The 11,534-nt window shown below is 42.4% G+C and overlaps 1 protein-coding gene across 1 annotated transcript in view; it reads right to left on the reverse strand.

Moving 5' to 3' along the window:
- DDR2 (discoidin domain receptor tyrosine kinase 2) overlaps positions 1-10,349 on the reverse strand; it is a 152,198-nt gene extending 141,849 nt beyond the window's left edge. The window contains exon 1 of the mRNA XM_012802614.2: positions 10,254-10,349. The gene's annotated coding sequence lies outside the window, so the exon portion shown is untranslated. The remainder of the gene's footprint in view (positions 1-10,253) is intronic.
- Between the last annotated feature and the right edge of the window lie 1,185 nt (positions 10,350-11,534).

Below are 11,534 nucleotides of genomic sequence, written 5' to 3' on the forward strand. Positions count from 1 at the left end.
GTGAGCTGTAACACCACAGCACTCTACCGAGGGCAACAAAGTGAGACTCTGTTTCAAAAATAATAATAAGCTAAAAGTAGCATTAAGCATAAGAATATTCAATAGAATTCCAATTTTTCTCATTATGACAACATCAATACTTTTTTTGGAACACCAAATATCAACTTATTACTAAAAGAAATTGGAGGTACCTCTCCTAGAACCCTAAACACTCCTGTGTAAGGCAGTGTAGTAAGCGTAGCCAGGGTTTTCACATGCTTCATCTCACTTGAAACCAGATCTCATCTGTGACATACAGATAACAAACACGGAGCCAGTCTAGATGTGCTAGACTCCGTTTTTCCTATGTAACTGCCAAGAAATTTTTGCCCTAGACTTCTTCTGGCCCTAACCCTACCTAACCCAAGTGAGGGCTTTGTTCTAAAAATAGATTTCTTTCAATATTCATAGGCCTTAGTAAGTCAGGAATTAGGTCTTCCGCCCTGTTTCAATACTCCTCTCCTCTCCCAGATGACTTCTGCCTAAAGCATGAAGCTGTTAGAGGAAAAATCTTCTGAAAACTCAGTCCCTGAAGTTTGCATTTGCAGCTAGGATAACAGCAGACATGCTGAGCGTCTTTGGGAGAACACACTGTTGGCCAGTACTCAATCGATTGGAAAACAAAGATGAGAAGCACCTGGCAGCCAAGAGGTAGCACGTCCTGCAGCTCTGGGAAAGTCACAGGGAAGCTGTTACATGGATGGGGTATGTAGATGCCTGCAGATCAAGGAAAGGGGCAGGAGCCAGCACCTTAAGTCATGGAAAGGAAACACGTGAGTAGGCTTCAGGAAGTTGTGAAGGAGAGATAATAGAAGACCATGATCATCTTTTAAGTTGCAAAAACAAAGTTTGCCACTAAAACTACAGCAAAAGGATTAGAAAGTAACATTCACGCTCCTTGGAGGGAAGCATCTAGGTTCAGAATTTACATCCTAGCTTGACATCCAACCTTGATCCCCCTTTGGTAATGGATGACTGAACAAAAAGCTTAGAAAGTTTTTCACCTCCAACCATTCCATTAAGCAACAGTTAATTTGTTTTTTACATGACGTTGAACATTCAAATACAAGTGTTTTATAAAAAAAAAATATATTTTTTTTGACACAGCGTCTCAAGCTGTGGCCCTAGGTAGAGTGCCATACTGTCACAGCTCACAGCAACCTCCAACTCTTGGGCTCCAGCGATCTTCTTGCCTCAGTTTTTTTCTATTTTTAGTAGAGATGGTGCAGGTTGGTCTCAAATTTGTGAGCTCAAGCAATCCACCCACCTCGGCCTCCCAGAGTGCTAGGGTTACAGGCGTGAGCCACTGTAAAGCTTTTTTTTTTAAATGAAGGGAAGAGCGAGCACCCAGTATGAAAGGGAAAGGTGACAGGTAAGCCTGTCTACATCATCAATAGAAAGCCATCAGCTCTGCCCACGGTCAAAGCTGGAGAAGCCAAGTCTGGGCATGCTCTGATGCCCTCTTAGAATAACGTTCTTCTATTTATTGCCAAAATAAAACATAATGTCCCTGTGTATATTATGTACCCAACAAGAATCGAGTCTTCACCTGTAGCTTCTCTGTTCCTCCACGTTTGTACTCGTGAAGACACTAGTGTCTTTTTCAACGTTCACAATTTACGAGAACCAAGATTTGAACCCAATACTTCCAATAGCAAGCACAGTGCTTAAACCATTTCTCCATGACCTGGCTCTTCTGAGACTGATCTTACCACATAACCAGTTAATTGAAATGTATCGCGCTCCTTTAAATCCTCAAAGGCTTCATTTACTCCCCTTTAAGAATCGGCCCAACAACAAATAAGCACTGTGCTAGGCATATAAAATTAGTCCTTAATATGACATATATTGACTGCTTGGTACGTACTCACAGGTTACGCTGTACGGTGAGTTAGAGAGATCACCTAAAACATGGTGCTTGCTAAACTGGGTGATGATGACCAAAAGAATTGGGATTATAAAAAATAAGAAAGATCTGGGTTGGATGGAGGATCTGAAACTTACTCTGGCTTCTTAAAGAAGAGTGGTGTTAGGCTAGAAGGAGAGGAGAAAGGAGGGTATTTAGAGAGTACAGAGTTAGGGCAATAACTAGAGTGAAGACTATAACATCCCAAGATTTAGCCATGAAAGTGAAGATGGGGGTGATGCTGGTATAGGACAGTGATCAGCATCCTTGAACCAGATAACAGAGATTTTATATGGACAAAATTTAAGTACAGATCAGTTAACAACATATAGTTGTATACAGTCAGAATTTCACTCTGTTTGCCCTTGGCCCATCACTTTTATTGCCAAACCATAATTTCAAGTGAGGATATCTGTATGTTGTTGTAGTTAAAACAACTTAAATGACTACCCTTAAATGATAGTTACTATAATTTGAACGACATGACAAAAACATTTCCCACAAATCTGCTGCTAGTCTGTTAAATTACTCTTGCTAAATAATGTTAACACTCTATATCAGGTAGCCTTATTAAATAAAATAATATTCTTCAAGTGTAGAATACAATAGTGAAATTTATCTAAAAAACATTAATCATTTTAAAATACAAATTCTCATGACTATAACCATATTATAATGTCTGCCTTCAAATAAGGAAGAAGTAGCCAAGATGAAATCAAAGTGTTAGAATCTGGGCATTTAGGGGAGAATATTTTTTTTATTTGTTTTTTATTAGATCATAATGGTGTACATTAATTCTCTCATAGGATACAGTGTGTTACTTCTATATGCAGTTTGGAAAACTGTCCTCCAAGTGGCTAACATAGCCATCATGTCTTTCTCATAATTGTTATGTTAAGACATTTATGTTCAACCTTTAGACAAATTCACCTGTACCCAAATAGGATAAATTATAGGGGAGAATATTTTTAAGTAAACTTTATTTTTTTTTTTGAGCAGTTCTAAGTTTATAGCAAAACTAGGCAGAAAATACAGATTGTTCCCATATATACCCTGTCCCCATGTACATACAACCTCCCTCACCAGTGGTGTCCCTCACCAGAGCGATGCATGTCACACAATCCATAAAGATATGTTGAAACATCATTGTCGCTCACTCAAAGTCCATAGTTGATGTCAGAGTTCACTCTTGGTGGTGTACATCCTATGAGTTTTGACAAATGGATAACAACATGTATCCACTATCACAGCAGTTCTCAACCTGTGGGTCACGACCCACAGGAGCTGTATTAAAGGGCCACAGCATTAGGAAGGTTGAGAACCACTGCACTATCATATCATACAAGGGTGGCCTCGCTGCCCTAAAAGTCCCCTGTGCTCTGCCTCTGCATCCCTCCCTCACCCTAGTCCCTGGCAGTCACCAATGTTTTTACCCTCTCCATAGTTTTGCTGATTGAAATTTAAAAGTTCAAGTACAGCCTCTACTGAATGTATATCACTTTTGCACCATCATAAAGTTAAAAAATTGTGAGTCAAACCATCATAAGCTGTATTTTCTCTCAGCCTGTAGCTTGTATTCTCATTCTCCTGACATTACCTGTCTCAGAACCAAAAAAAATTTAATTTTAATAAAGTCCAGCTTATCATTTATTTTCATCATGGATGGTGTTTTGGTGTTATAAAATAATCTAAAAAGTTATCATTATACCCAAGCTAACCCAGATTTTCTCCTATGTTGTATCTTCTGTAAGTTTTGTGGGTTTACGTTTACATTTACGTCTGTGATCTATTTTAATTTTTGAGAGGCATGTGAAGTCCGTGTTTAAATTATTTTTGCTCGTCCATGTCCAGTTGTTCCAGCACCATTTGTTCAAAACACAAATGGGTTTTTCCTATCGTATTGCTTTTGCTCCTGTGTCAAAGTTCAGTTAACTGAATGCATGTGGGCCTGTTTATATTCTCCATTCCATTTCATTGTTCTGTTTCTTCACCAACACCACGCTGTGTTCATTGCCAGAACTTGTAAGTCTTAGAGTCAAGTGGAGCCAATGCCCTGACTTTGCTCTTCTCCTTCAATTTTTGAGTTGGCTAGTCTGGGCTTTTGCCTCTCCATGTAAACATCAGGATCAATTCGCCAATATCCACAGATGAATTTTCTAAGATTTTGATTGATGTTAGCATTTATTTTTAAATCCCTTCGATAAAATATTTTTGCACTTTTATGTCAAAGTTAAAACTCAGCATAATTATACATGCTAAAAAAAGAAGTGCCTGTGCCTGAGAAGCAGGTAGCTGTACTTGAGTGAGTTTAGCTCCCACTACGCTCTTCTTTAGATCAATTTGTCCCCCTGAATTTCAAGAGGGTACCTCATGAAGGACAACTGCTAGCAGCTTTGAAGCCTTCACCAAACCCACTAACCACTAACTCTGATATGCCTCTGAGAGTTATAGTACTGCAACACATTTATAGTTATAATTCTCATGAGGACTTTTTCAGGGTGTGATTTTTCTCCTATGAAGCCCAAATAGTAATTTATTTTAGTTCTGGTGAGCAAGGCAAGGGGCATGTATTGGTGTTCTAATACTTTAAAATGGCCATTACCACATGCACGCACACACACGTACCACTTCTCCACCCTTACCAGGGGGATGTGGGAGTTTGTTTTTTAATGCTCGGATTTAAACATAGAATGATAGCTACAATTATGATGATAATGATGAAGACCATGGCCACAAAGACTACTGTGACAATAAAGAATACAATCCCAATTAAGAAGATGGGACTATTGGTGATGACTTTATACCTGTCTGTACCGACATTTCCTTTATCAGAGATTTGGTAATATTTGTGTATTTTGGAAATTTTGTCTAGTTACTTTTGTACATGTCTATTGTCTCCAAAGTTCCTAAGGACGAGGATTATGATTTTTATTTCTAGGGCCCTCATTTTGATTTGTTCATGTGTTCAGCGGGTATTTATTGGATGTCCACTATGTCCACATATTATACTAAGTCCCAGCACTGAATTAGGTATGCACTTAGTTCACAGTAAAATTTTTAATGAATTAGAGACCCCACACTGTGGATAAACAATATTATAAACAATTGAAGAGGCAAATATGTGCTTTATTCTTTTCTACCTCCAAAATACCTAGTGGAGGGTATACAATGGATATTTAATAAATACATATTGAGTAATTAACAGCAAATAAAATCTAATACTAATACAAGATGATACTAATAGGGAAATCGTGTGCAACTGGTAGAGAAAATACATTCTGTTTTCAATTCTTCTATACAGTTAAAGGTTCTGCAAAACATAAAATCTATTAATTTTTAAAACTTAAAAAAAAGAATGAAAATTTGGAATCTTATTTTGTATGCAACACTTGGCTCTCCTGACAATCACAAGAACGATTTCTACATTACAGTTCAGCAACCTTCATAAAGCAAAATCTCATTAGCCCAAACCTGGATCCCAATTTTCTACATCAAGTTTGTCCAGTCAAATTCATATTATACATCACAGATCCTGAACTAATAACTGTCTAAAGCAATGAATGCTCCTAAGTGTCCATAAGCTGGTTGGTCTTATTAATCACTAAAACCTGCCAGTGCCTGGCAGACAGGAGGCACCTAATAATTACTTGCTGTAGGATGAATAAATGAATTTAAAAGAACAAAATTATGACACAGTCCACTAGCGTGGTATAAAACTCATAGTGGATAACAAGTACACCCTGTGATTTTTAAAAAATTGGCACCATTTCAAAGAAAAAAATCAGCAAGAAACGATCTTAGATGCAAGAGTTTGCTGAGATTTTTATTGTCTCATGCCTTCCAAATTCATAAGTATTCAAAATTAAAAAAGAAAAACTGCAAAAAATAAATCCCACTAGACATTTGTCCTCGTTTTTAATCCATCTCCCATCTCGATTTATTTTGGCTGCCCACACCATTAAGATCCTAGAGATAATCTTGCATTACACTAAAGTTTGGTGGATTGGCTACCTATGAAGTAAACCCTGAGGCATCCCCACCTACCATCTGGTGCTTTCTAGCTTCTTGTACATTAGCTTCTCTACCCCGAAAAAGAGGGGATAAAATTCATGAGGGAGAGAGATGAGAAAATTAAGGCCAAATGAAGTTAAAAGACTCTTCTGGAGTCAAAAATCCAGGAACTTCACTGTGTGTTCTTCTCCCCACATTACACATATGAAGTTCTACTCATCACACAGCCTCTCCCCTCTCACTCACACTGCAGGAGGCTAAGCAGCATTAACCTCTGAGCAGCAGGTCCAAAGCGCTTCTTAAAGATTTCTTAGTGATCTCACCAAGATCACCTGTAGCACAGTGGTTACAGTGCCAGCCACATCCACCGAGGCTGGTGGGTTCAAAATCGGCCTGGGCCAGCTAAACAACAATGACAACTGCAACAAAAAATAGTCAGGTATTGTGGCAGGCACCTGTAGTCCCAGCTACTTGGGAGGCTGAGGCAAGAGAATCACTTAAGCCCAAGAGTTGGAGGTTGCTGTGATGCTACAGTACTCTATACCAAGGGTGACATAGTAAGACTCTGTCTCAAAAAAAAAAAAAAAAACACAAAAACAAAAAAACATAAGCCACAAGCAGATCAAATAAGTGGCTCCATTCCAGGCAATGCCCAATCTTCAGGAGAAGCCCAGCTGAAGCCAGGAGCTACGGAGTAAATCTAAGCCCCTGTTTAGAACTTCTCTGCCTTTCATTGCCTTCCCAGGCCTTTGTAATTCTTGAGTTGACTCAAAACTGACCTTCTTCAGCTCGTAAAAGCCAAAGTCAGATTCTAGTTAATAATCATATAATTTGCCAAATGCCAGGATCCTCCTTTGCTTGAAGAATTACAAAATTAGGAGACATCAATAGCTTTATGCAAAACAGTAAGGATAGAAATCAAAACTTAATGTAGACTCAACCTTAATGACTTAAATGTATACAGAGACAATTAAATGGCCTATTGCTTTAGCCATTAGGTAACTGGTATTCCAGTGAATATCCCTAAACTGGTATCTGGAGATCTCATTTCCTTTATTAGGCTATGTTATTAAAAATTCTTAAGCACAGTGCACATTAACACTTGTTGAATAATATTAGTAAAATGGAATAGAATTGAATTGCCTAAAGCAACATGCTTGGAGATGTATCAGCAGAGGCACTGAACCCCGTTCACATTAGAACCACCTGGGGGACACTTCAAAGTAGTGACTCCCAAATCCCCATCCTTAGATATTCTGATTCATTGGTCTGGAAATCCCTAAAGTCTACCTTTACTTCCTAATTAACTGGGAAGCAGTCCTCCTTATGAACGGTTGCTGAATTCAAAGAAGCTCTGGAATGCCTACAGATGTTGGGCACATTTCTGGACTGAGCAGTCACTGTTCATACTTTGACAGCTTCCTACAGGGAAAAGGTATAAAGAATCTAGTGTGTCTGTGCTGCGGACAGGTCACCGTTTCTGTGAGCTGGTGGGACACTGTCAGCATGTCTGTGGGTCTGTTTTTAGACAGGTGTTTGCTTTCTGGATGCCTGTGAGACGGGTGTGCATCTCGAGGTGCCTGGCAAGCACGTGAAGTGCCCGAGAGGATCTTGTAAGGGAACTCGAGAAGGATGTCTGAGGGCTAGTGGTAACTTAAAGTAGTATGACATTAACATAATGGGGGATGGCCACTCTCGTTTTTTAGTGCATCTTTTAAAAATACAAATACATGGAAAGGTTTGAACTCAACTCATTACATGGGACAGAGAATTCATTGGACTCTGGAAGAAGGGGAGAAGACAGTGAGTTCACAGAGAGGGGAAGGGGAATGGGGAGGTGGGGAGGCTCCAAGGGCCACCATTCCCACTCTGCGTGTGGACACGGACACAGCTAAGGAGGCACTCTGGAAATGCCTTATCCACCTCCCTTAGCTTTGGGGTTTATAAAGCAAATAGGTCGTAGCCAGGAAGGAGGGGCATCTCCCCACTGCAAGTTGGCCCTTGCCCCCACACCGGGGTAGCAGCACACCTCCTGACACCGACACAGACTGGGGAAGGTCAGTAAAAGATGAGAGGAGAGATGTCCACCAACAACAAGAAGGGCATCAAGGATCTGTCCTCAGCTAGATATGAAATCCTCAGATGTCAGGCTCCTTAGAGAAGAAACCAGTGGACTGGTCTTGACTATACGCAGGGAGGTGCTTAAACCAGCACAGTGTCCTTCAGACTCCGCGGCTTGGGGTGAGGAATCGTGGACAAAGCAGCCCACCAGAGGAAGTTTCAGATAGAACACGTGGGAGTATTCCCCAGGAGGAGGGACTGTTTCCAAGCAAAGGAAATGGGATCTAAAACTGAGGCCCCCGCATCAGAGTTTCACACACAGCCAAACCCCGGAGCCCTCCGCTGGCCGGCCCCAGCACCAACGGCCAGACCCAGCATGGCAGACGCTGTCGCGTGACCTCGTGGTGTTTAGCCACCATATCTGTTGTAAGAGGTGACACCGTTAAGCCTTGCATAGCTTTCAGAACACATTCAGGTGCAGTGTCACTTGCAACAATAATACCGAAAAGCATTGCTATTACTCCCAGTTCATAAACACAGAAGACAAGGCGCAGAAAGGTAAAGCGACTTTGCTGAGCAGTAAAAGAACTTATCCAGGTCTTCTGACCCCAAACCCCAGGCTCTTTGCATAACAAAAGTAAAGAAATTAGCCTGTATCTGGTATTCAGATAAATGCTCATCCCAGCACAGAAGTGGCCTCCAAGGGAGAATCCACACTGCTCCCCTAAACCCACACCTTCACCTCCCGGTCACCGAGTGAAATGCAGACTTTGACTCCAAAAGTAATCAAGTGCACCTGGAACAGGGTCCTGGGGTGGGTGTGGGGGATCATCCAATAGTGATTCTGAGCATAGGTCTTAGAGTCAGACTACCATGTGTTTCTAATGTATCAGTTGCATTTTCTATACAATTCATTTCCCTTTTCTAAGCCTCAGTATTCCCACCTATCCAGGGATAGAAATAGAGCTTTACAGAGCTGTGAGAATCTAATCCAATCACACGTGTAACGCTCTGAGCAGGATGCCCGGTGCACAGTGAGTATTCAAATGTCACTCCCTTTTTACACACACATCCCCAAATATAACCACAGATACCATTAGCTGACGAGCCACCATTTCGCTCTTCTGTCCTGCACACCAATGTCCCGAGGTAACTTGTTAACTAAACTGTCCCTATTGTCTCAGCCAGAATAACTTTTAAATGGAACGTGGAAGGAGAGGTATGGGGTGGAAAAAACACTGGATCAGCCACGGAGAGAACCTTGATCGCATTCTTGGTCCTGCTACCGCTGTGCGGTGAGACCCTGAACGCGTTCGTCCCCTTACTGTCATTTTTGACATCTGTGAGAGGCGGGGGTCGGATGGCCGTCCCAGGCCTGCTCCGGACTCTAACCCGGTTTCCTCTGCAGAAAGGATGCAGAAGGCAAAATGGTGCTGGGCGGCCACTGGCTTGAGCAGCAAGAGCGCTCGCCTCAAATGGCTGCTGGCCTGGGAGTTTCAGCCGCTCGGAAAAACTTCTCTTTCTCTTTGGATGAGACTTTTGAACCTAGGCCAGGTTCCCAACTGAAAACCGAGGTCCCAACTGAAAACTGGTATCAAGTCATTTGGTAACAAAGGAGAAGGCACCGGAGCCCGCAAAGAGACGAGTCTAGGAAACTGTGTTTCATCGTCACCAACTGAAAAACCCTCCAGATACCCGGCCCCGCGCCCAGACACCCCAAACCCCGGGGCCACCCCTCGTCCAGAGGCACCCTGCTCCCAATTAAATCAGCAACTGCCCTGAAAAGCGGAAAGTGCTTCGTCTACCTTGTCTCCAAAACTCAGCACCCTTAACCACCGCTGAGAAATGCCCCAAACCTTAGCTCCCCTGCTCCCGTGTCTCCATCCTGAGACTAGCTCTGCGATCGGCCCGTCTTGCCTGCCAACAATTTCAACTCTGCTAACTGTTTATTGTATCTGGCTGCTGCTGTGGACTCATTTACTTTGTTTCATCCTTCTTTGGTTATCAGTGCTCTGAGTTCTTCCCTCCATAACGTAAATCCAGACTGCCCCCCAAATGTGGGATCTGATTTCTTGAGTCTGAGGTACCCAGTTCCCTTCCCTCCCTTCCCTGAGTTGAAACCCCCTTCTGTCTCCTGAAAACTTCTTCTCAGACACTAAAGAAGTCCATTCCAAGCTTTCGTTTTCGAAACAGAAAAAAAGAAAAAAATGAAAGAAAAAAGACCCACATAACTTACTTTCATCCAGGGGTGCACAGTTTGGGAAAGAAGCAAACAGAGCTATAATCCACTGCGTTCCCCAACCCAAAAAGAAGAATTTGTAGTGAAACGCTTCTTTTTCCACTTTGCCGGGGAAGGAGTCCGGTGGTAGGCAGTACATCCACAGGCTGATGCAAGACGCCTTTGAGAGAAACCTCACATTCTGAGGATTCCTGGGAGAGGGCCAGGGATCCCAGCATCCAATATATTGCACATTTGGTTTCAATTAGGAAGGGGGTTGGGGAGGGAAGAAGGAAAGTCACCAATCAGAGCTGTTTTCTGTTTAGAGACTATTTCTTTTGACCCAAGAGACCACGGGCAAAGCTATAATTTACAGCAAAACCCATTCATAGAAGAAAAAAAAAATATGTATAACCATAGGACAGACTTAAAGACATAGCTCCCTTCCGCCTTATCCCCAGCAGCATTCACCCCTACGCATCACCACCCCCATCTGGGACTCGGTCCCCATCTCGTGACTCCCCCCACCTCATTTTTCTTACTTGGCTGCAGCTAAAGACACAACTTAAAGTTTGCAGTTTCTTCCAATTTGAAGCTTCCAGGACAGTTGGGTCACACACATGGAGTTGATCTTCAGTATTTTAGCCATGAAAGCCCAGAGCTGAGCCCTCCCCCAAAAGATTTTATTTAATCCCTTCCCCTGCCAAAAAAAAAGGACAGTTCCAGCATCCAGGATTGCTGTTTTCTTTCCCACTCAACTCTCAGTTGGCTGCTGCCTCTGAGGATTCATGCTGCTAAACGAAAACGCAAGTATTTACAAGGACTTTCTAAATTATTTTGTAAACTTTTTTCCTTTTTTTTTTCCTCCTCCTTCCCGTAGCTATGGCCAGAGATCACGTGTAAGGGGCATGCAGGGGACAGGGGAGGAAGCCTTGCTGGGCTCTCCAAATGATAACTGATAATCCTCTCTGTCCATCAGGGCTCCTCCAGCCTTAACCCTTCAGAGCCGGGGTCATTCCTGACCAAGCACAGGCTGGGCTGCTCCGGAGATCCTGATTCACTATGGCTATGGAGGACACAGGCAGTCAGGGCCTCAGGGGCGGGAGATCCATGAGCAAGGTAGATGGCAAACAGGAGGGCAGGAAGACTTGGCCTGCCTTCTCCTAAGGAGACCTGTTTCCTCTGGCTTTTGAGCTGTCATCCACTCTTCTCTGCTTGTGGTTAATCTGGGATTGCACAGCCTCCAAGATGAGCAAAGGAGGTGAGCAAACAGGAAAGGGAAGCTGGAAAGGGATCGTG

The sequence above is a fragment of the Otolemur garnettii genome, unplaced genomic scaffold (genome assembly GCF_000181295.1).
Source record: "Otolemur garnettii isolate 467f Iridium unplaced genomic scaffold, OtoGar3 scaffold00016, whole genome shotgun sequence".
NCBI classification, from domain to species: domain Eukaryota; kingdom Metazoa; phylum Chordata; class Mammalia; order Primates; family Galagidae; genus Otolemur; species Otolemur garnettii.